This window comes from Euprymna scolopes, unplaced genomic scaffold (genome assembly GCF_053919585.1).
Source record: "Euprymna scolopes isolate OS-2025 unplaced genomic scaffold, ASM5391958v1 sca6, whole genome shotgun sequence".
Classification (NCBI taxonomy): domain Eukaryota; kingdom Metazoa; phylum Mollusca; class Cephalopoda; order Sepiida; family Sepiolidae; genus Euprymna; species Euprymna scolopes.
The window spans coordinates 632,367-656,221 of record NW_027633657.1 but is presented as its reverse complement, the minus strand read 5'-3'; the positions used below and the strand labels follow the sequence as shown (position 1 = coordinate 656,221).

At 31.0% G+C, this 23,855-nt stretch overlaps 1 protein-coding gene across 1 annotated transcript in view; it reads left to right on the top strand.

Moving 5' to 3' along the window:
• Positions 1-401: 401 nt before the first annotated feature.
• Positions 402-23,855, top strand: part of LOC145275120 (uncharacterized) — a 163,795-nt gene continuing 140,341 nt past the window's right edge. Inside the window, exon 1 of the mRNA XM_080127612.1 lies at positions 402-808. The gene's annotated coding sequence lies outside the window, so the exon portion shown is untranslated. The remainder of the gene's footprint in view (positions 809-23,855) is intronic.

The window sequence follows — 23,855 nt, the reverse complement described above, 5'->3', positions numbered from 1 at the left end:
AATATATATATATATATATATATATATATATATATATATATATATATATATATATATATATATATTAAAATTTGTATATATAGATATTCTATATATGTATATTTAGATATATATATATATATAAATATATCTAATTGAAATACATATATATTTACATAAGTATATACATTTAAAGATATACATATATATTTAAATAAAAATATATGCATACATATATACACATACACACATATTCAAATATATATGCACACACACACACACACAAACACACACACACACACACATATATATATATATATATATATATATATATATATATATATATATATATATATATATATATATATATATATAAATTATATAAAGTATAGCTAACGCGGAAGAAAGATATCTTAGTTTTATTCGGTTATCTCACCTCTCATTATTTTCGGTTTTAAATGGGCAATATGTTCTAAACGTTTCTTCACACGTAATTACCGAGTTTTTGTTTTAATTTACGTTTCATTTTTATTTTCGTTTTTATTTTTGACAATTTTCACATTTTTTTATTTACATTTTAATCTTTCATTCTTTGTTCAGCCATTTTTAATGCACGTTTCAATCATGTTTTGAGTTTTTATTTCTTTTTTACATTTTTTAAATCTTCATTCTCGTATTTCTTAATGTACTGGACACACGAAATCGAAATTGTATCCATTTACTAAAGAAATCCCTACAAACCGACTAAATTTTCAGTTTTGACCACGAGCAAAAAAAAAAAAAAGAAATCATCCATTTTTTTTTCGTATTGAATTGCTTAAAATGAAAGGTAAGAATTTTTCTATATTTTATTTCCTTAACTTTTAACAAATTCAATGCATTTTAAATCAGTGTATTTAATTCCTATGAAAATCTTGATATTCCCTTTGTTCGATAACAGGCTTACTTAAAGAAATTAAAACGGTAAAAACGTTTCAATGGTGAATGTGTAGTTTTCCACTCAAAATGGCTGCCGACTATGAAATCACTTCAACGTTCGCTATTTTAAACCACTCCCCACCTAAAAGAAACAACAAAAAAAACGTGTTTATGAATTTATAGAAATAAATTTTCTATTTAAAAAAAAAGGTGCTAGTGCACTTACTGATCCGCGCTATTTTTTAAAAATCGTATTTCCAAGTTTAATTAAAGTTTTATGATTTTTATTCAATTGTAAGGTTGAAGTATAGATTATGTACAAAACACCCTCCTCATGTTAAGAATGGCGTTTTTAAATAATAACGTTATTATTAACGTCTGGATCACTCTCTGCACTAGTACCTAAAAAAAAAAAAAAAAAAAAATATATATATATATATATATATATATAATTTTTTTTTTTTTTCTTTTTAGCTCGGATTACTCTCTGCATGACTGAGTACCCTTTTTCTTACTCATACAAAACACGGACCGTGCTGAAATACTAACGCTATTATTTAGAAACTCATGCTTAACATGGAGATATCGAGTGCATAAAACCATATTCTGTAGTTTCATCAAAAATTGAATGAACAACCGAAACCATAATAATTGAATTTAACCTCAACATCCAATCGAAAGAAAAAGGCAATGCAGGGTGTTTCAAAAGTCTTGAGAACATAAGCTATTTATAGTTGTAGTTCCCAAGACTTTTGAAATACCCTGTATAATCTGAAAAAAAAAAAGTCCGATTATAAGTTTTTTCTAATTATTATTTAAACAAAACAATTATAAAAGTTTAAAAAATAAATATAGATATTTAGCAAAGACAAAACCAACAAAAAATGTAAAATTCTTAATATATAAAAAAATAAATGTAATCAAATAAAAGAAATTTACTCTTCTTCCGGGATACGTTGTGGGTTGTTGTTGTTTTTTTTGTTTTTTTTTTTTACTAGTGCACTTATTGATCCGTGCTGAAATAATAACGTTATTATTTAAAACTCCATTTTTAACATGGGACAGGGAGGGTGTTTTGTACCTATTCTATACTTTAACCTAACAATTAAATAAATAAAAAAAAACAACTTTAATTAAACTTGGAAATACGATGTAAAAAAAAAATAGCGAAAATTAGTAAGTGCACTGCAGTGACTGCACCTTTTTATTCTAAAAACAAATAAGGCCGAATTGCAAAGTTGGCCAACAAGTATAAGTTTCTAGGTGCTAGTGCACTTACTGATCCGCGCTATTTCTAAAATTGTATTTAGCAAAGACAAAACGAACAAAAAAAAGGTAAAATTCTTAATATATAAAAAATAAATCAAAGTTATTTTCTTCCGCGCGGGATACGTTTTGGTGTTTTTTTTTTTTTGTTCTAGTGCACTTATTGATCCGTGCTGAAATAATAACTTTATTATTTAAAAAGCCATTCTTAATATGGGGCAGGGAGGCTTTTGTGCCTATTCTATACTTTAACCTTACAATTAAAACAAAACTTTATCTTTCAGATGCAAGGTTCATTGTTTACTTGCGGTTTTAACGATGTAAGATTCCGTTGTACGGAAGACCAAATCGGCCAAAATGTCTTCGTATTTTTAATAACATTTTTTTGCACCATTTACAAGTTCTTTTTACAAATAATTTTTTAAATACTGTAATAGTAAAATAAAGACACATTTATTAATTATACGGAAAAAAGTATCTCGTAATGTTTTCACACGAGATTTTTTTCCTGTTGATTTCTCTTTTTTTTTAATATTAAAATTGATTTACTATTTAAAGTGATTCTCAAGCCTTTAACATGACGGAGTTTATAATGAAAACCAAATTACCGTTTAAATTAAAATAATCTTTATTAGAAATTTGTAACAAAATAACAAAATTATAAAACTATTAGATTAAAATTGAGAACTTTTAATTAAATAACGTGAACATTTTATAATGAGTGTTTTCATGAAATGTATTTTTAATGATAAAAAAATAATAATCTTTATTAGAAATTTATAACAAAATTAAATAACGTGAACATTTTATGAGTGTTTTCATGAAATGTATTTTTAATAATAAAAAAGTGAACTTTTTTTACTTAAACTTCATTAAAAAAAACGTATCCAATATAGAATGTTACTAAAATAATTTTCCTTTATTCGCCGCCGCCAAAGAAATTCCTGCAGATGACTGTTGAAATTTGCACGACTAGTTCCTCGCATCGCTCTGAATTTGGCTTTGCAGATACTCCAGCTACCCTCAATGCGATTTGTGTGAATGGTGATTGGTGGGGTCATTCGGATCTGTAAAATTATAGGTGTGATTTACCACATCATGGTTGGGCAGGGTACTATATGCACGCCAACCATCAGTTATTATCCTTGTGCCAGGTCGCACATACTTCTAAAAAAAATATTTGTAAAAAAAACTTGTAAATGGTGCAAAAAAATGTTATTAAAAAATACGAAGAAAAGCGCCAATAAAAACATCGTAGACGTATATTATCATTTAAACAGTATATCAATTTAAATATTTAAATTCAATAAATGAATTTAAATATTTAAAGTATGGCCGATTTGGTCTTCCGTACAACGGAATCTTACATCGTTACAACCGCAAGTAAACAAGGAACCTTGCATCTGAAAGATAACCAAACTTTAATTAAACTTGAAAATACGCTTTAAAAAATAGCGCGGATCAGTAAGTGCACTGCACCTTTTTATTAAAAAAAAAAACAAATAATGCCGAATTGCAAAGTTATAAAGAAAATATGGCCGACAAGTATAAGTTTCTAGGTACTAGTGCAGTTACTGATCGGCGCTATTTTTAAAATCGTATTTCCAAGTTTAATTTAAAAAAAAAAAAATATTCAAGTGTAAGGTTAAAGTATAGAATACAAAACACCCCCTCCCCATGTTAAAAATGTTATTTTAAATAACATTAATATTTCACCACAGATCAACAAGTGCACTAGTACCGTGTTTCTAGTTTGCTTTAAGCGATTATCGAGACTTCGCAGTTGAATGTCAACCATCTTCTCGTTCTAACTCTCCAACTCGTCACTACTTGTGTTTGGAATTAAATAGACGCTTTAAAATGTGCGACCAGACAAAACTTATCCAGGTAGTTAAAACTATAATTTATATTGCCTTTGGTCATATTTAGCTGCCATACCTTTTTAATTTTTCACTCATATATTTTTAATTTTTGTTTGCGGGGGTTCTCTGCTAAATTCTAAAATATATTTAAAAATGAATATGTACGCATTTAAATTAAAGAAATAATCTCACGAATAAGCTATATGGGGTACTTGTTTTAAAAATGTATGTTAATATTCAAATGTCAAGGAATGTTAAATAATATATTTAAAAATACATTTATATTAAACGTATTTTATAAGGCATATTCTAAAATAATACATTTTCACTCAGATTTAAATAAAAATAATTAGTTCATTCTATTCCGCGATCATTATTTGGTAAATACTGAAAATTTCATTAAAATTGGTTAATTTCCTGATTTTTGGTGATTTTTTTTTTTAAGTAAAGGGTGGGGTCAAAATGTTTATACATTTTGAGCATCGGCATTCATTTTGCCCGTAGCTATCTTTTACCGACCTGTCATGTAATTAGCATCCCTTCTTAAAAGTCATTAAATTATTTTATTTTTCAATTGTTTTTTTTTTTTTTGTTAATTTGATACTTAAGTCTAATTTATGATAATCGTCGTTAGAAAAAACCGGTACTTGTACAGTTTAATCAAGGCATTAAAAAATGAAAATATCGAAAAAATGTTATATTGTACGTATCTGTTTTGAACTGAAAATCTCCGAAAAAAAATTCACTTTATTTGATCGAGTAGTTTTTTTTTTTTTTTTTTTTTTTTTTTTACAGCGGAAAAGCACGTTTTTATGACAGCACATTGAAGACGGGCATCTTGGATTAAAAAAAAAAAAAAACAATTGTTAGTATTTTTGAACACTCCACGGGAGATAACTCCATGTAAAGCGCCGATACTCCCTCCCCATCTTTATTCCTAGCTTTTCTTCCTTAAAATGGAACCTTTTGCTCGGTATCCTAAAATTATTTTTTCGCTGTAAAATAAAAATTACTTGATGAAATTAAGTAATTTTTTTTCTGAGAACTTCATTCCATAACGGATACGTACAATATAAACTTTTTCGATATTTCATTTTTTTAATGTGTTGACTAAACTGTACAAGTACCAAAAAAAACTTTGAAAAATAGTGAAAGACTTTTTTAAGGGGATGAGCATTCTTGTACAGGTCCGCCAAAAGTCCGCTTTTCTGAGATTGATACTACCCCCCCCCCCAAAAAAAAAAAAAATTAGTATTTCTTTTTTTTTTTTTTTGTTTTTTTTTAAATCAAAATTTCGATATAGATTTAATAATTTTGTTCTTCAAAATCTGCCTAAAATCATCAAATTCCGTCGATTTCTGGGTTTCGCAATCCCCGTTGGATCATGTCCGTAATAATCATTAAAACTTACTTTATGATTTAATCAATGTTAAACAAAAGTTAGTTTTCTTATACATTTTAATATCATCAAATATAAATTTAGGGAAAAAAATAGCACAGATAAATATGACATAAAAATGTAAGATTATAATGTCCAACGTTTAAATGACTTGGTAAGCTGGATTTTACTTTTTTAAGCGATTACGTGTTAATACATAATTAAAAACGTGGTATTTGGTGAAAAAATGCAGCAGTTTCAGATACTCATAAAATTTGATTTTCTTATTTTCAAAGAAATGTACATGTAGCATTTAATTATATATATATATATATATATATATATATATATATATATATATATATATATATATATATATATATATAACCACAACTGTTCTTTAGCCGAGAAAAATATTGAAAGGTCGTCAGACTAGATACAAAAATAGAACGCGTTTCTAGTTTGTTTGCGCATTTATGCCATGTGTCGCGTTGTCGCCATTCTGACTTTCCTTGTCATGTTTTGCGCCATCCCATGCATTACCTCCTCCTTTCATAAAGAAGTAGTGCAATGTTGTAAAATGTCCTCATGTCCCCACTCGCGGATGGGAATATGAGACAAAATATGCAGAACACAAATCGATACTGAACAACATTCAGATCGCCTTGTAATTTGCTTGCACCCTAATATATATATATATATATATATATATATGTATATATATATATATATATATATATATATATATATATATATATATATTATTCAGGCTAACGTTATTAAAAACAACAGATACCTTGCTTAATGATTCTTTTTTTTTCATTTTTTTCGATCTTTTGTAAGATTTTTTTTTTTTACTTCAAGATGGAAGGTATTTACAAATGTTCCATGGTTCACACAGGCGCTTTCGATTCTTTCTTGAATCATCATCAGGTGAGGAGTAAAATATTAAAAATAGAAGTGAAATATATAGTTATGAATGATAAAAAGAGTCAATGAAAAAGTCGATTAAAATATACATTTACGAGTGGAAAAAAACTCTATTAAAAATTAGGATAAAAGGCAATGTTAGTAAAACCAGTCGTATACTGGTTATGCTAAACATTTCAGCACATTATTGCTACTTTCAAAATTAATGCTATTTATAGATGGGTGCTTGGTTTTTATATATAGTGCTTCAAGTATTTTTAATTTTTTACAATTACTTTCTCGTTGCAAAATCCTTGTGTTGTCTATATATATATATATATATATATATATATATATATATATATATATATATATATATATAATGACCACAACTGTTCATTAGCCGAGAAAAATGATACAAAGTCGTCAGACTAGATACAAAAATAGAACGCGTTTTTTGTTTTTTTTATTAAAAATAGATGGTTTTTATTTAATCTCATTTTCACTTATCTTCCGGGCCTTGATAAGTGGTGATCAACTTGTAAAAAAAAAAAATCATAAAAAACCTAGACACCTCAAAAGCAAGTGGACCCGATTTTATCCCAGCTGTGCTATTAAAAAAAATGATCGGCTGAGGTTGCTTCAGTTCTATCCAAACTTTACAACAAATGCCTCAACGAATCTTGCTTTCTTGCTTCTGTGGTGCCAATTTCAAGAATTTTGGTGAAAGAACTGATACAGTAAATTATCACCCCATTAGCCTTCTCCCGCTTTTCGCCAAAATATTTTAGTCTTTAATTAATCAACCTCTAGTCCATCGCCGTACAGCTGCTAAACCCTTGACCGACAATCAATATGTATTTCTTCTAGTCCGTTTCACAGCAGATATCCTAACTGTAATCTCTGAACGTATATACTGTTAACTGGACAAAACACGGGAGGGTAGAGTGATAGCCCCCGATATATCTAAAGCTTTTGACAGTGTATGGCACGATGTTTTTTTATACCTCATATGGTATCACTGGAAGAATACATAAAGTAATTAAATCCTTCTTAGATAACAGAAAAATCTAGGTTGTCCTTGACGGTCGTAACTGAAATCTATATATATAAAAACGAAAATGTATGTATGTTTGTGTGTCTGCTAAAAACTTTCGACAGACATGATGAAAATTCACAAACACGGTATCATATCGAAACCTCATCCTTCGCTCGAAAGATATTGAAAAATTTGCCAAAAACGCTAATTTTTCACCATGAAATCGATAATTTTCGACAGGGGGGGGGGTCAACAAAAACGGTCTTTTCGTGACGACAAGCGGTTCTACGAATCCGCCAGATGATGTCATGACCTGATATACTTTAAATAGTTGAAAAACTGTACAAATTTCCTGTACGTCGCGTTAGGTCAGTCGATTAGAACGTTGGCTCATTATCTAAACGTTTTGGGTTCGAATCGTGGTGTGAGATGTCTTTTTTTTTTCGATTTTTTAAATTTAAATATTGAACCAGAGTTATTTAAGCCATTTTTTACGTAACGTTCGTTTTTCTGATTTTTTTAAACTTCGCTTATCCACCTCCGACCACACACCCAAAAACACCCGGGTACCCACCAATTTTTTAAATTTTAATATCGAAACAGGTTTATTTAAGCCATTTTTCACGTGTTCATTTGTCTGTTTTCATCGTTCGTTTGCCTTACGTTAGATTTTTTGTGTTTGTTCCGATGTTTTGATTACCCCACCCCTGCTTAATTAAAACGTTGTTTTTTTTACTTCGCTTATAACAAACAAACCTTCGTCGTCGTCGTAACGCTCGACGACTTCCGGGTGCGCACCTGTCAATTTAATTCTTACTTAAATAAATTCAAACATCTTTCAGTAACTCGTTCTGGTTGGCCGATTTTATTTTTAAACTTCGCCTCAGGGCTTCGGGTTCGATCCTACTCCCGGTTTTTTTATTTAACACCACACACACCTACAAACACCCGGCCAACGCTGGGTACCCCCGCTAGTACTTTAATAAATGAGAGTTCGTTTTCTGTAGGCTGTTTTTGAACCCAGTCAACGACGGGTACTTTTACTAGTATGATATAAATGCGGGAGTACCTCATGGGTCTATCCTTGGACCTTTATTTTTCTTGATATTCATGAATGACCTCTCTGATAAAATTGTTTCGGAGATGGGTATATTTGCTGATGACACCACATTCTATACCAGGCACGAGGGGAAAACAAATGAACACATATATTGTAAAAAAAAATTCTTTAAAAGATAAATGTTAGTTTTCAGGGTCTATTTATAGGATAATTAGTAAAGTCCTAAGATATTGAATTGAATTAAAAAAACACCTTGTTTGTACAAGACATACATTAATTAGTTCCAAACCGAATGATTCTGGTGTTTGCAAAACGCAAAAAACTAAAATTTTGTGAACACAAAAATTACGAAGGCCCAAAATTTCAGCCAGTTGAAAGACTGTGAAAATGGCGCCATGTAATTAAAAGGGAGGAAGCTTACCCCAGTCGCGCATCCGTACATTCCTTCTCTGAACGTTTGTATTAATTTTTGCATTTTTTAATTTAATTATTTTTCTATGTTCCTATTTTTAAATTAATTTTTTGGTTAATTATTGTTCAATATTATATAAAAAAAAAACAGGGGGAAACAAATGAACACATATATAAGGAAATGGCAGGAACACCAGAGGATGACCTCTAATCTGTAGTGAATTAGGGACAAAAATGGAGGGCCACATTCAATGCTGCCAAGACTAAGCTTGTTTCCTTCAATAACTACAAGAAACCTTCTCTACAACCAACAGCAATGTTTAAAAAAACATCACCCTAAAGTACTTCCTTTAAACTTCTCAGCCTAACATTTACAGGGAACATGAACTGGAATAGATACATTGTGAGCTTTTCCTAGGCTGTTGCTAAAAGGTGGGATCTCTGTACCGTGCTAGAAAACTACTTATGCCTTAAAGTATCTTATACCTCTATGAGGCAACCATTCGCCCATGTATGGAGTACTGTTTTCACAGTTGGGCTGGTGCATCTGTTACTTGTCTCCTACTTCTTGACAGGGTTTAAAAGAGAGTCACCAACCTGATATGCCGAAGCTTTGATGACAGTTCATAACCTATGTCATATAGACGAAATGTTGCATCCCTCTGCCTGTTCTAAAACTACTTTACTGATGAATGCTCTGACGAACTACAAGCACTTGTACGGCCTGACGTGAACACCCCCGACAAACGCGGCAAGCACCTAAATGTCATCCCTTCAAAGTAGAGATCACTAGGTGTAAAAAGCCTTCTACTCCAATAGTTTCTTTCTCAGGACTTCTAGACTTTGAAACTCGCTCCCGGGTTTCTGCTTTCACAACTATACTGGCATGCAGAAGTTAAAGTGTCATGTAAACAGACATCTTGCCACTCATCCCCCTTCATAATACCCCTGAAACTTATGTCCCCGATAGTAGCCCCGAGTAAAAAGTGGCACTCTGCCTTGTTTGGGGTGAAAATTGAATAAACATATCTATAAAAGATATTCATCAAAGTTATGATTGTATCAATATAAAATACATTAATCACATATATGATTGTATTAATATAAAAGCGAAATCTCTAAATAATTGTTCTTAAACAGTCAAACAAATTCCGTAACGATGAAAATTAAAAATATTTTAATACAAATCACTTAAAATGATATTGGCAATAATTAATAAAACTATATTTTTTTCTTTGCAGATGTTCCTGCTTGAACGCTTGGTTGCATCTGAACGAGTCTATATTTTCTTTAATATTTCCTACAGAGAAAATCATAATCGTGTTTGAAGACATAAACTGTCATCTGTGGCAAAACAATCTTATATTTCTTAAAATAATAATTACTGAAAGATCATATTCATGTTTGAAGATATAACCTTACATCTGTGGCATAACAATCTTATATTTGTCAGAAAAATATCGAATAATTTGTCATTAAAATATTTTAATTCTTGTTTCTCAAAATAATAATTACTGAAAAATTCAAGTACACGGTATATAATAAACCACACTGAGAATTGGTGTGAAATTTCTTGTTCTGATAATCCAAATATAGAGATGAATATGAGTACTAACACTGGAGAAAAGCCAGATCCTTGGGAACAATGGGAATATTGCTTTTCTGAGAAACCAAATCTAGCGACGCATACGAGTACTCACACTGAAGAAAAGCCATATCCTCAGGAACAATGTCAATCTTCAAGTTCAGAGAAACCAAATCCAGAGATGTATATGAGTACTCACACGGGAGAAAAGCCAGATCCTTGGGAAATATGGGAAAATGTCTTTTCTGATAAACAAAATCTATCGATGAATATGAGTACTAACACTGGTGAAATTCCATATTCTCGTGAACAATATCAATATTCAAGTTCAGAGAAACCAAATCTACCGATGCATACGAGTACTAACACTGGTGAAATTCCATATTCTCGTGAACAATCACAATATTCAAGTTCAGAGAAACCAAATCTACCGATGCATACGAGTACTAACACTGGTGAAATTCCATATTCTCGTGAACAATCACAATATTCAAGTTCAGAGAAACCAAATCTACCGATGCATACGAGTACTAACACTGGTGAAATTCCATATTCTCGTGAACAATCACAATATTCAAGTTCTGAGAAACCAAATCTACCGATGCATACGAGTACTAACACTGGTGAAATTCCATATTCTCGTGAACAATCACAATATTCAAGTTCAGAGAAACCAAATCTACCGATGCATACGAGTACTAACACTGGTGAAATTCCATATTCTCGTGAACAATCACAATATTCAAGTTCAGAGAAACCAAATCTAGCGATGCATATGAGTACTCACCCTGGAGAAAACCCATATTCTTGGGAAATATGGGAAAATGTCTTTTCTGATAAACAAAATCTAGCGATGAATATGAGTACTAACACTGGTGACATGCAATATTCTCGTGAACAATGTCAATCTTCAAGTTCAGAGAAACCAAATCCAGAGATGCATACGAGTACTCACCCTGGAGAAAACCCATATTCTTTGGAACAAAGGGAAAATGCATTTTCTAAGAAACCAAATCCGGCGATGAATATGAGAACTAACACTGGTAAAAAGAAATATTCTTGTAAACAATGTAAATATTCATCTTCATATAAGCAAGATCTAACGAAACATATAAGGACTCACTCTGGTGAAAAGCCATATTCTTGTAAAGTATGTCAATATTCATGTTCAGATCAATCGAGTCTATCGAAACACAAAAGAACTCACTCTGGGGAAAAGCCATTTTCTTGTGAAGTGTGTAAATATTCATGTTCAAATAAATCAAGGCTAAAGAGACACATAAGAACTCACTCTGGAGAAAAGCCATTTTCTTGTGAAGTGTGTAAATATTCATGTTCAAGTAAATCAGAGCTAAAGAGACACATGAGAACTCACTCTGGAGAAAAACCATATTCTTGTAAACTATGTGATTATTCATGTGCACAGAAACATCATCTAACGAACCACATGAAATTTCACGTTAGGGGAAACCCATATTCTTGTAAAATATGTGTATATTCATGTTTTAGTAGAACAGATCTGACGAAACATAGGAAACACCATAAAATGTGAAAACCATATTCATGTGAACAATGTTAATATTAAAATTCCCGTAATCAATATCTTGCGAAACATTTCAGAACTCATACTCGGTAAACTTGTATAAGAACAAAAATAAACTCAATGTTTACATCATCTTTATTGAAACGTAAAAATTTACTCTGAAAAAAATAAATGCTTACTGAAAATAACTGAAATTCTTACTTAACATCGTCCTCTTTAGGCTTTCTTTATAGTTTTTTTTGGGGCATGCAATGCGGATACTTCTCATTATAAAGTAGCTATTAATCAAAAAGTTGTAAATCATAAGCAAATCATATGAAATAATAATATGAAAAAATACAAACAAATGCTGCACCCAAGATGAAGGACAGAAATGAGACGATTTCAGATATAAAGTCTTGATAAAATCTATGCAGATCCGTTTATTTTCATCATTTGTAGCAACAAAGAATAGAGAATTAAGAACTCATAAAACCCATGGATTTTTATCAAAAAATGTTTTGCTATCACTAATCCAACTTTGTAGCAAATAAAATAAGATCCTGGCTGAGAATATTTAAAGAAAGTGACGTCATTGAAAAGACAAACAATAAACTGGTCCGACCTAAAAATAAACTGTCAGCGATAGAAGTCTTTTTGTTTTTAATGAAACAAAAATATCATCTCTCATAATTAAAAAAGAGAATCACAATTGGCTTCATTCAACAATGCACCAGAAACACATCTTAAACTACACCACCATTCATTTGTTGATTCATTCTAACAGTTTTGATCATGACATCTCATCACTTACAACCATGATTTTATTTGCTGATTGACTCCCCTATACGTCTTTTATCATCAACAGCCAATAATGCAAAACTATCAAGCCGTCACTTGTTACCATCAGTGGCAAAGCTATTGCAAACAACGTGTCTAAAAATGATTTAACATACCTCCCTCATTCTCGATCCATTTACAAACATTGGTTTTTAATTAAAACACAAATACCAGCTCTCATAATTAAAAAAGAGAATCACAATTGGCTTCATGCATCAGAAACACATCTTAAACTACGCTACCATTCATTTGTTGATTCATTTGAACAGTTTTGATCATGGCATCTCATCACTTACAACCATGATATTATTTGTGGATTGACTCCCCTATACGTCCCTTATCATCAACAGTTAATTATGAAAAACTCCCAAACGATCGCTCACTGGTTCATCCTCGCTACTTCCAATGGCAAAGCAATTGCAAACAACTGGACATGAACCTTAGAAATTGCGAAACCCGATTCTCAATGGCCAGAGTATAGGAATGTAGAGAAGATCTCGGTTGTCAAACTACGAGAATTACAAGGACAGAAATAAAGAGTTTCTGATGCTATTCAAAGTTGTAACATACAACACACTTCATCTGCAGCTTAACCAGATATCTTAAGCTGCAGGACTCTAAATTATGAGTCTCGCAATTAAGAAAAACAAAGGCCGTCCTGAGCAAAACAAAAACAAAAACAAAACTAACAAAAAAAAAACAAGACCACATATTTATAACGGAAGCTCCAGAATCGGCTGAATTTTTGCAGAGAAGAAATTGTTGCAGCTAAAACAATTTAACGCCTCTTACAGCGTTGAGGCGGCTAAAGAAGAGAACCTACAGGCTCATTATCTTGTATATAAATAATATAAGAGACGCAATTTTCCCTATCTGGACGAAACTGCCTTATATTGACAACAGATGGTACATAAAAACTTACCACGTTTACGTCATTAGTCATTACGTTATCTAACTATAGACCGCAATTACATTTTCGTTATAATAAAAAAATTACATTAAGTCCTAGGAGTGCCATGACCATCATGCTCCTAACCTAAAGAGAAAGTAGCTAAAATTTCACCCTCACTTTACCGACAACTCTTACGATATCATTCTACACCGAGTACTTTTATACTTTTACATACTTTTCCCGACGACACATTTCTTACACATACGCACATTCCTACCCCTTAAATCCGACAAAATAATGATTTCTCCCTGTTAAATATCCGGCGCCGCTGATTGGATTAGAACTATTCATTCTACAGTACCAACATTCGATTATTCTACCAAATAAACGAACACTTATCAACTATTAAACACGTCGCCATTTTTCGGTACGTGCACAATAATCTTACGTTTTATTTATTATTCATAGATTTGTTCCGCTTTTACACTCTGATCTTCTATTATTTACTTGTGAAAATGTTACACTCCCAAAACATAAATGCTGACCAGCTACGCGATACAAGTCCTGTTTATAGACACTCGGAGTGAGGGGCAGTTACAGATAGAGATACAAAGAGTGGGAATGAGAGAGACGGTGTAAAATAAGCCGTTTTTATTTTTAACGGAGCTGACATCAATGTTTACGCTTGTAAATCAAAAATAATTGCGTGATAAACCTCTGCCTGTCGTACCGGAGTGAGAGAGACAGAGAGAAATAAGCCGTTTTTATTTTTAATGGCTGCATTGTATGTTATGAGGATTAAAATTAAATAATGTTTATATTTACAAGAATGTTTACATATTTAACTAGCGGTCAAAATTCAAATTATACAACAGGAATGGAGTTGGCTTTTTTCTTTTGCTAAACGAAACTGAATTTTGTTTGGCATACCGTTGATTTTTCCTCCCCTAAATAATAAAATTTATTAAAGCTTATTATTAAAAGACTATTTATACATTTGTAAAGCGAATAAAAATATATTGAAAAAAAACGTTGAGTATTTTTTTTTTTACAAAATCACATGCAACGGGGATAGTTTATTTTTACAAGAATGTTTATACATTTGTCTATCGATTAAACATAAGAAATATACAGGAAAAACCACGTTTACTGTTGTGAGAAATTCTTGTAACAATTAATTTGATTCTATTTATTTCTTCCTGTTTTTTGTATGCAAAGTTATTTGTGGATTTTTCTTACGAGCTGCCCGACCGAAGTATAAATACATTTAACCACTCCATGTTTAGAACGACTTACGAAATAAACAGCCCGATTTCCTTGTGTTAAGAACGGCTTCTGAGGTTGGTAGGTGTTTATTCCGACAGCCATTCTTAACATAGAGAGGCTCGGGGGTTTAGTAATACATGGACTTAATGATACTCTGTCGTTTCTTTTATTTTTCCTATTAAAATCATTTTTTTTTTTACTTTTTATTTAATTTTTTTTAACGTCTGTTCGTTCGCATTTATTTTTTGATCGATCGATATAATTTAATATAATTCGCCGGTTTTTGTCGTTCGCTAGGCATTGCCCAAAGAGAATCCCAGAAAAAAAGACCCTACTTAAATCTGCAGAAGTACCGAAGTTTGAAAATGTGTACATGTTATTTTTTTTAATATTAAATGCGTTGAATAATACAAAGTACAATTTTGTGTACTTATGTATTTTTGGTGTTGAAATAATTTTGGTTTTTATTTACAAAGCCATTTTAACCTTCGGAAGGGGAGAATGTTTTATCAGTATTACAAAAATTTTTTTGTTTTTGTTTTATATATTATTTTAATTTGAATTCATTATTGAGATGTGGCAAGTTTTAACGCACAAGCAGAAATGCTTCACATATAAAAACATCAGGCGGTTCTTTGATATGACAAAATGAATGTTTCTGTTTAGAGCACAAATGAACCAAGATACTTCGGAAGGTGTTTTGTCAAATTTTTTTATATATATTATGTTAATTTGAATTCATTATTGAGATGTGGCAAGTTTAATTTACGCACAAGCAGAAAGGCTCGACATATAAAAACACCAGGCGGTTCTTTGATATGACAAAAATGACAAAATGAATATTTCTGTTTTGAGCACAAATAAACCAGGATACTTGTCTTTTGTATATTAAACTTAAATTCAAGCCATTATCACCACCCAAGCAGAAAGGTCCGGCGCATAAAACCAACAGTGGTTCTTTGACGTGAGTGCGGCGCGTTCGAAATGAATGATTCTATTTAGATCACAAGTGAAGCATGATACTTGATTTTGCATTTAAAATTTTAAGCCACGTTTTGTCCAAGTGGCGCAGTTGATAGAGATTACGGTTCCAGATGAGCATTGTCTGAAGATAGCGGTTTCAATCCTACCCAAAGCCGGCCAGAGGTTTACTTGGCCAAAACGTGGTGAGACGACAACAACTACAGATGGCAGGGATTGCTGAGAATGCAGTTAGGAGATTCGACGTTTCTATTCGTCGCGGTTACCACCTGACGAAGGCCAGAGGAATAGTTGGCCGAAACGTCGTGAAACAACAACCAATAAAGATGAGAATAAGTCCGCAATAAATATTCTTTTGTTTTGCTTGTGTATGCAAAGTTATTTCTATTTTTCTTACGTAGTATAAACACATCCAACCTCCCCATGTTAAGAACGGCTTTCGAAAGGAACACAGTCCAACCTTCCTGTGTTAAGAGCGGCTTCTGAGGTTGGTGGTGTTTACTCCGTAAGCCGTTTTTAATATGGGAGGTTGGGGTTGTTTATAATACGTTGACACAATGATACTCTGCCCTTTTTTATATATATTTTTTTATTAAAATCATTCCTTTACATTTTTCTTACTATTTTTATTGCCTGTTGACTCGTACTCGTTTCTCTTTGCGCAGTCTGTATAATCTGCCGGTTTCCATCGTTCCCCAGACGTTGCCTACCGGGAATCAGGGAAAAACTGACTTAAAACTGAAGACGTTCCGAAGTTTTACAATGAAATACATGTTCTTTTTTTAATATTCAAAAACGTTGAACGATGCAGAATACAATTTTGGGTACATATGTATTTTTGGTACCGTGCTGAAATAATATTGTTTTTTATTTCCAATGCGATTTAAACCTTTCGAAGGGGGGGTCAGTATTTAAAAAAAATAGGATGAAACTTGAATTTTACCTGAAAACACTATTCACAAATAACCCGGTACCAAAAATGCATAACCAATGTAGAGGATGCATCATTTTTTTTAGATTTCTTAAAAATGGGTATGTCTATGGCTTCAAAAACATCAATACACAGGAACGATTTTTGTCTTGTATTTACATTATTTTTGTATGTTGTTAAAATTATTAGCAGTTCTCTTGCGTATAGGGACCAGATCAACGAAGGGTATCATCATGGTTATTCCGTAAAGCATTTAAGTCGGCAATTATAGCCGGTGTTACGATGTTGATGGTACGTTTTTTTAGTCCATCTACACAATCCAAATATTTAAAAGATGTCTCAAAATCAGTTATCACACCAAAGATCGATAGGGACTGCCAAAATTCACCACAGAATTACCCTGTATGTAACACGATGTAACTTTATTATAAATTCATATTATCAGTATAACTTTTGTACCATTTAAAAGGACAAAATAAACCAGTGATAATTAAAAAAAATCATCTAACGAAAATAATGAAATTGCGAGACGAAAATCGTGTTTACATAATTGGCGCTTTAAAATAATGTTCGCATGTAGTAGACATCCCGAACGTGTAAACATACTAGTATTTAATAAATCTAGCAAAAATCAGCTAATGGTCAGATTTTCGTGAAATTTTCGATACTTATCCATTTTAGAATGAAATTACATATAAAATGCAGGAAAAATCCATTGATAGCGTATGGTGATTATATGAGAAAATAAAGCTGTGTACGCATTATAAATGTTTCTTTTCTGTGTCTTATGTTATACATTAGTACATTAGGGGTCATTTTGAGTTAAAAGTTTATTTACTGCACCCATTTGAACGTGATAAAATCATGATTTAAATGTGTATGTCTCGTGTAAATAACTAACGATGAATATCTAATATGGCCGACCAGACGAGTGATCACAAAGTCAGATTGAGCGTACCGGAAAACGAAATGAAATCAAATTGACAACTGACCATTTTTTTTCGTTATGTTTTATTTTCTTATATATATATTTGACCGTGTGTTTTTTTTTGGGGGGGGGGGGAGAAGAGTTTTTTTTTTTTTTTTTTTTTTTTAGGAGTACCTTTCATTTTCTAACCCTAACCCTTACCCTGACTTCACTGTTTGTGCAATTCCTTCCTCTTATTGGATTTGTTTATGTGAAATATTTAGTTTTACAATTTTTAATATGAACATTATTTGGATTATTATTCGGAATACTGTTCTCATTTTGGACGTTAACAGTAATTCCACTAATCCAAATGATAATAATTTATCTAAAAAAATAAACGTGATTTTTAAACCTTGATATATATATATATATATACATTTACATACATTTTGGACGTTAACAGTAATTCGAGTAATCCAAATAATAATGAAATATTTTATCTAAAAAAATGAACCTGATTTTTAAAGCTTCATATATTTTTTTTAATGAATTGAATACGAAATATAAATTTACAATAGAAATACCTCAAAAGGTTTAAGAATGACAAATGTAATCTAAACTTTATAGGAAAACAATTCGGACATTTTTACACGAGGAACGAAATAATGATTTCACCGTGTTATTACGATGACCTTAAGTTCTTTGTTCTTAAGCAGTTGATTTTCTCTTAAATAATTTCACGTTTAAATCGTGTTTTTCATCTTTTAATTTTGGTTCTTTTATATTTTCATATATTTTATTTCTTAATGAATTGGACACACAAAACAAAAGTTGTATCAATTTACTAAAGAAATCAGAACAAACTAAGTTTCTGTTTTGAACACAATAGAAAAAAAAACGACAATTTTCTCGTATTTAATTCCCTGAATGAAAGGTGAGTTTCTTTTTTTTTTAATATCATTTAACAACTTACAAATACTTTTAAATATTAAAATAATTTATTTTTTATTGCAATCCAATATAAAAGGTAAGTTATTTTTACGACTTTAAAACATTCGTTTGAATAACTTTTAGAAATAATCTGAAACAGAAAAGCAGTTTATTTTTTGCACCTCAGAATTTTTTTTTTTTAATGAATACGAAATATAAATTTACAATAGAAATACCCCAAAAGGTTTAAGAATTCACAAATATAATCTAAACTTTATAGGAAAACAATTCGGACATTTTTACACAAAATCTTAAAAATTTAAAATGGTTTATTTTTTTTGCAATCCAATAAAAATATTGATTCCGCCATGCTTTATAACAAACTTGAATGAAAAATATATGAATCTCCGGTACTTGTACAGTTTAATCAGACATTAAAAAATTAAAATTTAATGAATTTAATACGAAATATAAATTTACAATAGAAATAACCCAAAAGGTTTAAGAATTCACGAATATAATCTAAACTTTATAGGAAAACAATTCGGACATTTTTACACAAAATCTTAAAAATTAAAAATGGTTTATTTTTTTTTTTGCAATCTAATAAAATTATTGATTCCCCTCAAGACATTAAAAAATGAAAATATTGAAAAGAAGGTTATACTGTACGTATCCGTTTTGGACTGAAGATCTCCGAAAAAAAATTTCACTTAATTTGATCGAGTAGTTTTATTTTTATTTTTTTTACAGCGGAAAAACACGTTTTTATGAGAGCGCGTTGAAGTCAGCCATTGTGAAATTTATTGAACACGCCACGGGGAGATAACTCTAGTTAATGCGCTGACATCCCCCACCCCATTTTTACTACTAGCTTTTCTTCCTAAACATTGAACCGGTCGGTATCATAACAAATTGGTTTTTCCCCTGTAAAAAAAAATAAAATAAAAACACTGCTTGATGAAATTAAGTTAATTTTTTATTTATTTTATTTTTTTTAATTTTTTTTTTAATTTATTTTTTTATTTTATTTTATTTATTTATTTATTTTTATTTATTTATTTGTTTTTATTTATTTATTTTTGTTTATTTATTTGTTTTTTTTGTTTTTTTTTAATTTATTTATTTGTTTTTATTTATTTTTTTTTGTTTATTTATTTGTTTTTTTTGTTTGTTTTTTTTTTTTTTATTTATTTTTTTGAGAACTTCGTTCCATAACGGATCCATACAATTTAAACATTTTTTCGATATTTTCATTTTTTTAATGTCTTGGTTAAACTGTACAAGTACCGAATCTCCGATTAAAAAAATAAAAAAAATCTTCCGGTAAATATAAAGAATTACTCCACCCTCGAAAATTCATTTAAAATTACCACTCATGTAGGTTTTCAGGGTCACTGAAAACGAAATTAATGTTTAAAATGATGGCAAACGAGTAGATTCCAAGATATAAAGAAATGTTAGTTTAAAAAATGTAGAGGATCACTTTTCTACATTAATCTAACGTAAAATGAGCACCCACTTTGTGGCCATGGGTTTTTTCGGGGGGGGGAGCTTTCTTTCCACCCTCGGAAAATCCTTTAAAATTACCACTAACTTTTAAAATTCCAGGAAACAAGTAGTTTCTAAGATATAAAGAAATGCACTCACTTCATGGTCACCTTTTTATTTTTTTATGGTGTGGGAGGGGGGGGGGGAGACTGCCGGTTTGTTTTTCGTTCTTTTTTGGAGGGAGATATTCAATTATAGAACTTGTATAATTTTTTTAACAAGTGCTTATGCAGTTTAATTAACTGGTTTGAGCAGCAGAACTGTTTTATATTTTACAAAAAGTCTGTTTACATTTAGTGGGAGGCGATGGAGGGGCGGGGATGTTGTGGCGGCCAATCCCCCCCCCTTCACAACCTCCCACCAAATGTAAACAGAAGTTTTGTAAAATATTAAACAGTTCTTCTGCTCGGTTAATGTCGGCGTGTTACTTATGTTAAAACGGTTAATTAAACTGCATAAGCACCTATTAAAAAACTATACAAGTTCTATAATTGAATATCCCCCTCCAATTGCGTCTGAAAAGCCATAAAAAAATATACCGAAAAGTAGAAAAAAACAAATTATAGATATTTAAGACTGTTATATAAATTTAACATAAATTGAGCACCTACTTCCTGCCCAAATTTCAGTCAAAGAGACATGTAATCGTTCGCAGTTTCAAAGTTTTATGTCAGGAAAAGGGAGAGGGAATTCCTTGTATCGATTTTTGTTTGGATTTTAGAAAGGTAGGATTAAAACCCACATGTTTTTAACTATTCTCTACTTTCACCTAACAATTTACTTGTCAGAAAATGTGATGCACGACATTTATTTGCGACTGTCTGGAAGAGCTTAAGCAAAGAAAATGTTTGTTGGAATGTTGATTCTTTTTATGATTGAGGTAGCCATTACGTCCGGCTCATTTGATTGGATAATTTGGGTATAAAAAGTCACATGATCAGACTTGCTTCCCAAGCGCACTCAGATATCCCTGCTAGTTTTGCTGACTAAGCCACTCAGATATTCCCGCTAGTCTCACTTCTTATCACACTCAGTTGAAAAATACCACATAATTCTAATAAAAAAAATTGGAATCTTATCAGCATTGAGATGACATTTTGAGTTCCATCATTTTCATTCCTGTTTTCTAGAACTCAACTGCCGCCATCTTTGACTGCTGGCCTTATAGTCTCTCATTCCAGTGTGTAGTCTCATTGATACGCAAATCACATTAAACCGCATTCCCCCTGATCCTTTAAGTTTACCTCACAAACCTACAACCAGACTAGTTTCGCTTCCTAGCCAATAAAATATCCCTGCTAGTCCCACTTCCTCGCCCACTCAGATATTCCTGTTAATCTTGCTTCATAGCCAACTCAGATATCCCTGCTAGTCTCACTTCCTAGCCCAATCACATATGCCTGCTAGTCTTGCTTCCTAACTCATTCAGATATCCCTGTTAGTCACGCTTCCCAGCCCATTCAGATATCCCTACTTTTTCTGATTCCAAGTCCACACAAATATCCCTGCTATTCGTGCTTCCTAGCCCACGATACTTGGCTAGGCACAGATAGATACGTGACTCCTCCTCCTTAATACGACAAAATTGAATCCCATTTCCAAAATTCTTCATTGTAAAACAAATTTTTAATTACTTCATTTAAGAGCGACAACTTTTTTCAGCGGATACAAGCAAATTTCTTTTTTAAATTTCTCATTTAAAAACGACGACTTTTTTCATACAAGTTAACTGAATTGCATAGAAAGTTCTTTTAACAGCAACGACTTTTTTCTTCAAATACAACCAAATTTAAAATATGACCGAATTTCAGCATCACACACTCGAATTGCCATTGTAAGTTCTATAGAATATTTAATTTTCAAATTTTGACTTGCATGTGCAAATAAAAAATATCTCTATAGTCCGACAAATAATCACAAGTCCGAGATTTGAATGCATATTTCACTTCTCAATAGCATCAATTTTTTTCCAAAGTCCAACTTTTGAATACGTATATAAAATCCACAGCATAACAAATTTTCACTTTGACTTTTAAATTTGTATTTAACATTCAACCAAATATTTTTTAAAAATATGTTTGTTGTATGATGACAATAAAAAATTCCAACGTATTTTTTCTTTGGATTTAAAATATGACTTTTAACATTTAACCGAATAATTTTTTAAATACGTTTGTTGTATGATGACAACAAAAAAATCCAACGAATTTTTACTTTGACTTTTAAATTTGCATTTAACATTCAACTAAATAATTTTTAAATACGTTTGTTGTATGATGACAATAAAAATGTCATACAAATTTTCGTTTTGAATTTTAAATGTGCGTTTAACATTCAACTGAATAATTTTTAAATACGTTTGTTGTATGATGACTATAAAAATATCCAACAAATTTTCATTTTGAATTTTAAATGGGCATTTAACATTCAACCTAATAATTTTAAAATACGTTTGTTGTATAATGACAATAAAAAATCCAACGATTTTTCACTTTGAATTTTAAATTGTGTATTAATTTGTTAGATGAAAGTACAGAAAAGTTAACATGAAGACTCTAATTCCCAACAATGTAACAACCGCATTCTTTGTTTATTAATTTCTTAGATGAAAGTACAGAATAGTTAACAACATGTAGACTCTAATCTCCGAACAACTTAACAAACGTTTTGTTTATAAAAAATTATTGTAAAAAGCTGCATCCGATACGCTACTCTTATACCACTATCAGCCGGTCACTGAGGTGTATGACCGACAGACGTGTTATATTAAATGTCTTAAAGTGGTCTCAGGGAGACGTAAAGATGGGCCAATCATTAGGGTCTTTGTATCAAGAAAAGTATACCTGATATGTTGAATGTGCTCTGTTGCTCCTTTTTCTCCCAGGAAACGTCTTGACCTCTTCACCCTTGGTGACGTTCTGACTGGATTTTTTTTTTCATTTTTCGGACTGCTTCATTGTTTCAATAAAGGCATTTATGAAGGAATTCATGGCAGCCACAAGAAAAGCGACACAATTGTAATATATATAAAGCATAACTATTTTATTTTACAAAATATATATTACAAAAACTTTTACAATTAAAAACTGGGCAATAGGCTTTTCAAAGCTAACTAACCTTACTAGTATTAAGGGAGGGGGTTCTCCCCCATTTATGGAGAGACAGAATATGCGTCTTCACGTCATGGTGGTCGTGCAGGAAAGAGACAGAAAGATAGCAAGGGAATTATGGGAAGGGATTTCTTTGTATCTATATACATATCAATATCTCTCTCTATATATATATATCAATATATATCAATATATATCTATATATATATATATATATGTATAGCGATATATATATCTATATATATATGTATATCAACATATATATATGTATATCGATATATATATATCAATATATATCAATATATATATGTATATCAACATATATATATATGTATATCAATCTCTCTCTCTCTCTCTCTCTATCTATATATATATATATATATATATATATGTGTGTGTGTGTGTGTGTGTTTCCTATGTTTTCACTATGATGAATATCATATAAAATTCTAGGTGTAACTCTTTCTAAAGTATATGTTAAAAAACACCTGCATCGACTCTTTCTGTGTCAAATT